Source organism: Apodemus sylvaticus, chromosome 5 (assembly GCF_947179515.1).
Source record: "Apodemus sylvaticus chromosome 5, mApoSyl1.1, whole genome shotgun sequence".
NCBI classification, from domain to species: Eukaryota; Metazoa; Chordata; class Mammalia; order Rodentia; family Muridae; genus Apodemus; species Apodemus sylvaticus.
Window position 1 is genome coordinate 111,412,773 of NC_067476.1, and position 6,531 is coordinate 111,419,303.

General features: G+C 43.2%; 1 pseudogene; it reads right to left on the minus strand.

Annotated features, from left to right (window-relative positions):
* Nucleotides 1–1,635: 1,635 nt before the first annotated feature.
* Nucleotides 1,636–2,859, minus strand: LOC127684914 (non-histone chromosomal protein HMG-17-like; annotated as a pseudogene).
* Nucleotides 2,860–6,531: the final 3,672 nt, after the last annotated feature.

Sequence of the window (6,531 nt, forward strand, 5' to 3'; positions counted from 1 at the left end):
TAAAGAGGAATTAACTATTGGTTCTTGTAATTATTTAGATGGATCTCAGAGAATGTTCCTGAGGAAAAATGTTAATCCCAGGCTATATACTTTCCGATTGCTAGTTACATACTATTCTAGTGGGGGAGGGGGGGAAGCAAAATTATAGAGTTGCAGATTGTCAGGTCCAAAAGAAAGTCAGGATGATTGACGATGAGTGGTACCTATTAGCATACCAAAGCACTCCAACTTCTACCCCAGCAGCTCCAACTCCTCCCACCCCACCCCCTGCCCTAAGCTTCTCAGGTCATAGGCTTCCCTTCCGGAGCTCCACAGTCCTAGAGAACCGCGACATTTCATTATGTAAATGAACCACATTTTCTGTATTCTTTCTTCGGTTAAGGGACATATGGGTTGTTTCCAGTTTCTAGCTACTACAAATAAAGCTGCTATAAACATGGTTGGGCAAGTGTCCCAGTGGCCTAGTGGGGCATCTTTTGAGTATATGCCCAGAAGCAGTATAGCTAAGTCTATAGGTAGAAATATTTCAAGTTTTCTGAGAAACTACCAGATTGACTTCTAAAGTGGTTGTACAAGCTTGCAGTCCCACCAGCAATGGAGGAGTGTTCCCCTCTCGCTTTATCCTTGCCAGCATCTGCTGTCACCTGAGTTTTTGATCTTAGCCATTCTGACCAATGTAAGATGGAATTCATTTTGATTCGCATTTCTCTAGTGACTAAGGACTTTGAACATTTAAGTGCTTCTTGGCCATTTGAAATTCCTCTTTTGAGAATTCTCTATTTAGCTCTGTACTCCATGTTTTTTTTTTTTCTAACTGTAACCAGCTTTATTAAAGATACTTTTCATAAACAATCATGGTATTTCAGACAGGACATGGGCAAACAATCAACAATATACAAGAACTTCCAAATTCCCTTCTTGTATAGACTACCAAAATCAGAAAGCCACCAAAAGACCCAATGAAGTCTTCATTCAATGCTTTGGAAAGGGAGAAGTAGCTTAGAGTGAGGGTTGGCATTTCACATAAGGATGTTGTTTAACAACTTTTCACAAGCCGACTCTGACTTCAGGAAACGAATATGGCTGAATTATTAATCTGAAGATCCACAATCTTTTATAAAAGGAACCAGTGCTCTTCTGAGAACCCTCGAATTCACCGCAAAGTCTACATCGCCCAATAGACTGAAAAACCAATTTTGGGGGCCAAGTTCCAATAGGTCTCTGGTTTTAAGGGAATTAAGTCTATGTTGATGGTACAGAGGGAAGAGGATATAATAATGAATTTATAGTTTTCCCGGACCACAAAGGCATTTTGTGCCTTGGTGGCCACTTATGTCAAGACCAGGATGTCTCTCCTGGAAGCCAACAGGAACCTTTCAAAATTATCAAGGAAAGAGGTTTTCTGTCCTCAATACAGCTTGGGAGATATTTTGTTAGTGACACATAATTCCCACCCCACCCCCCAACAATGAAGTGTTCTGTGAGCTAACAATACAGCTTTAAAAAAAAAAAAAAAGTAAAACAAAATTCTGATTTCTATAAAACTTGATAAAAAATAGTATTTCAAACAGTCACCAGAAGTAAAGCAAACAGTTATCAAACACACACACACACACACACACACACACACACACCTCACTTGGCATCTCCAGCACCTTCAGTTTTCTGTGCTTGGTCTGTTTTGACGTCTCCATTTTCTGCAGGGTTATTTGTGTCCTTACCGGGGTTGGCTTCCCCTTCTTCCCCTGGGTAACCTGCTCTCCCTCCTTTGCAGGGGCCATCTTAGGCTTGGGCTCTGGCTTTGGCGGAGCAGGTTTAGCAGATGGCCTTGCAGATCTTCTCTGTGGCTCGTCCTTCCCCTTGGCTTTGTCTCCTTTAGCGTCCCCTTCAACTTTTCTTTTGGGCACAGCGGCAGCAGGGGGCGGCAGCGCTGAACACGGGTAATCAGCAGCGCATGGGTTTGGTCCATTGGGGTTCGTGCTCACTGCTTCTTCACACTGCTCCGTACGCCATCTTTTAAACTGGGTTATCTGGTTTGTTGGAGTCTAACTTCTTGAGTTCTTTATATATCTTGGATATTAGCCCTCTGTCAGATGTAGGGTTGGTGAAGATCCTCTCACAATCTGTTTTGTCCTATTAATGGTGTCCTTTGCCTTACAGAAGCTTTTCAGTTCCATGAGGTCCCATTTATCAATTTTTGATCTTAGAGCTTTAGTTCAGGAAATTGTCTCCTGTATCAATGAGTTAAAGGCTATTTCCCACTTTCTCTTCAATTAGTGTATCTGCCTTTATGTTGAGGTCTTTGATCCACATGGACTTGAGTTTTGTGCAGGGTGATAAATATGGATCTATTTACATTCTTCTGCATGTAGACATCCAGTTAGACCAGCACCATTTATTGAAGATGTTTTCTTTTTTCCACTGTATAGTTTTGGCTTCTTTGTCAAAAATCAAGTGTTCATAAGTATGTGGGTTTATTTCTGGGTCTTCAGTTCAATTCCATTGATCAACTTGTCTGTTTCTGCACCAATACCATGAAGTTGTTTTTTATCTCTATTGCTTGCGATCAGGGATGGTGATTCCTCCAGAAGTTCTTTTATTGTTCAGGATTGTTTTAGCTATCCTGGGTTGTACTTTTTTTTTTTTTGGGTGGGGGTTCCATATGAAGTTCGATCATGTGGTTCATTTACACAATGGAATACTAATCAGCTATTAAAAACAAAGACACCATGAATTTTGCAGGCAAATGGATGGAACTAAAAAATATCACCCTGAGTGAGGTAACCTCAACCAAAAAAGGACATGCATGTATACACTCACTTATAAGTGGATATTGGTCATAAAATATAACATACCCATGATATACTCTGTACAGAGCCATATTGGGGCAGTCGTGCACTTGGTTGGAGTTTGACTTTGGTCAAGGACAATCTCTGGCTTCGGGCAGGAATCTGCTGTTGGGACATAATAGGGAAATAGGTTAAAGCAGGAATTTTTATCCTTGGGTGGAGTGCTAAGATTGTACTTGACTATGGTCAAGGTTAACTTCTCCCAGATAGCTAGGATCCTGCTCCACCTAAGGTGGAGTGCTCAAAGTAAAGGTTAAGTTCATTGTTCCTCCAGGTCTAGGAATTCCTGAATTAAGCAGGTGACCCACCCAGCTGCCTGAACAGACAAGACAAGGACCTCCAAGAGAAGCTAGACAACTTCCACCGGAACTCAGCCCGGAGTCTGGGGGGAAGGGTTTGCCCAAACTGTTAAAAGGTCTGGCGCCATTAAAGTGTCCGGCTTTGATCAGTGAATATTGTCTTGGCCATTTTTCTTTTCGCCCCTTCCCTATCCATCCCTCAGCTTCTGTTCCAGCAACTCAGTGGTAATAGCTGCTGGCAGCTATGGAATCCAACAATACTCCAGAGACCCAAAGAAGCTAAACAAGAAGGAAGACCCAAGAGAGGATGCTTGAATCTCACTTAGAAAGGGGAATAAAATAGTCATAGGAAGCAGAGGGAGGGAAGGAAGGAACTGGGTGGAAGCGGGGATGGGAGGGGAATGAGGGGCAGGATCAGGTATGAGGAGAGAGGTTTGGAGGAGAGAGGTTTGGAGGAGAGGGTTGTGGAGGTAGAGGGACTCTCTAGGACATGCCAGAGGCAAACAGCCAAACAATTCATGGAGGTTGAGGATGCTTATGGGAGAATTAGGGGAAGGATTGAGGGCCCAGAAGGGAATAGGAACACCACAGGAAGACTAACAGAGTCAACTAACCTGGACTCTTGGGAGCTCTCAGAGACTGAGTTACCAGCCAAAGAGCACACATGGGCTGGACCAAGACCCCCTGGCACATATGTAGGGGCACATATGCACATATGCAGCTCAGTCTCCATGTGGATCCTCCAACAACTGGAGCAGGGACTGTCCCTAAAGCTATTGCCTGTCTGTGGAATCCATCCCCTAGGAGCTGTCTTGTCTGGCCTCAGTGGGAGAGGATGTGCCTGACCAAGTCCGCTCAGTCAATCAACAGGTTCTTCAGTGCAGGAGTGAGGATTGAAGAGAAAGAGACAATTAGACAAAACTGCAGCATGGCCTCAGTCAATTCTGGGACTGAAGGTAGGTTTATTTTTCTCCCAATCTGCTTTATATCATTTTAATTACATGCAATCAGTAAGGACAAACAGTACAATAAACACAAATAGTCAAGGAACAAGCAAGGCAATAAGCAAAGTCCTGTGATTACTCCTGTTTCTAAGGGTTCGTCAGGATGACCAAACTATCTGAGCTCACTTCCTTGTCCAACCCCAAAGTCAGATTCTTTCCTGAAGCCTACTTCTTTTGTTCTACCCTAAAATTAAGATTCCTGACTGAACTTATTTCCCTGTTCTACCCTAAAATTAGATTCCTGCCTGAGCTTACTTCCTTGTGATGGCCTAATGTCAGATTCCTGCCAAGTAGCCCCCAAAGCTCCCCACATGTACCTAACCCTGTTGAGATTTGTTGTGTCAGGGTAGGGGGATGAGGGAATCCTCTCAGAGGAGAATGGGAGGGGAGTTGGGGAAGGGACCCTCATGAGGGAGAGACTGGAATGGGGGATAGCAATTGGGATAGAAAATAAATAAATTAATTAGGTAAGTAATAGGAAAAAACAAACAGAAAGAACCCTGGATTCCTCCAGGTGCCTCTGGCTGTATTCTCCCTCACATCTACAATTAAAACATTCCACTAAACCATACCTTGAAGTGGCCGTGTCCTCACTTTTATACACAGATGAAATTAACGATTGCCAAGGATGTTGGAGAAACAGAATCACAATGACTCCTTGAGAGTCACTTTGAGAACCACAATGGCTCCTTGTCATAAAATTGCATATATCTTAATAGAGATCACGAAACACGAACAAGACATACAGCTAGCTGCACAGAACAAAATACAGACACATAAGCACAAACTTGTCAATATGGAAAACCCAAGCAAGGCTGGTGACTTCTGCCAATCTCCACATCCCTGGGGTATGTAAGTTGTTCTCATGAGAAGATAATTTGGTATAAGTTCTGAACCTGCATGCCAATCTTAGTATCAACATGGAAGATTTGAAAGATGATTTGGTTGCATCATATTAGGAACTAAACCCCAAATAAAACAAAAAAAGTAAACTGCACAGCTTTGTACTATGGATGAGGGGGGTCAATGCTTGTGTGTTCTGAATCTACTCTGTCAGGAACACAGTTTCATTTGTATTCTTACACAGTCTGATCAGGCACAGGGTGAAGCCTAAAAAGAATTTATCAGTGGGGCAAGAGAGGATCACTTGATCATCCAGAGGAGATGGGCATCCATCTTTTTAACCCTAGATGGCTGTGGCATCTAGCGAGCAGGTTCTGATGGAATGGTGTGATGTCAACAAGACCTTCAGAATGTTTGAGCTCACTTAGCTACCATCACCGCCTTCTTCACAGTTGTGAAACTGAGCTCTGGGTAAGCTCTGAATATGCCTGGAAGGCCTAGATTTTGAGAGAGCAGAGCAGGTGCTCACATGGGTGTCACCCAATGTCACCTAGGCTGAATGTCAGGTGCTCAGCTGTGTTCCTTCAGAGTCTTGAGGTGTGTCAGGGATCTTCCGGGAGTCTCGGGATGGACAGCTGGTGATACAGCAGGAATGGAAACGGGTTTTAGATGAAGGGAAACAGAACAAGAGGTAATGTGAGCAAAAGGGGAAAGAGTGAAAACAGGGAGGGAACAGTCAAGAGGAATCTTGTCCATCAATGACTGCCCTTGAGAAGAAGCCACAAGGAGGATGGTGTGGGTCACATGGGTTGTATTTTTAAGGAGATTTCATTGCCTGTGAATTTATAATGGTTCATAGAGATGTGTAAAGAGGTGAAAGAAAACAGGTCTGTAAAATCATCCAGCCTGACCCTACTGGGAACACGACTGGCAGTAGCCATTCTTCCCATTGGCAATTCCACTGTGGCCTAGCCACAGTCAGGGGACACACCTTATGCAAGCCCACCTTTTCATGTGTAAAGCAGGTGAATTACAGTCCTTTCTTCACAGATTACAAGGGCTGATGTCTTCTTTATGCACAGATTAAATTCTAGTTTCATAACAAATCAAAAATGGAGGCCGGAGAGATGGCTCTGTGGTTAAGAGCACTGGCTGCTCTTTCAGAGGTCCTGAGTTCAATTCCCAGCAATCATATGGTGGCTCTCAACCATCTATAAAGAGATCTGATGCCCTCTTCTGACATACAGGTGTACATGCAGATAGAGCACTCATACATAAAATACATACATTTTTAAATTACAAAAGAAGAATCAGGAATGGTGGTGCAGAGCTGGAGGGTGAAGCCCTTCCCCAGCATGTGTGAAGTCCTATATTCAAGTCCCATCACAGCAAAAGAAACTTTCATCTAAATTGTTAACCACTATTATAAATTTTATTATTCTTTTCTTTTAGAATAAAGACGGTTGGTTACACATAGATAGCCTGGGGTGGAATCAGAGCCGTTTCCTTGGAAACCAAAGACAACAGGATTCCATT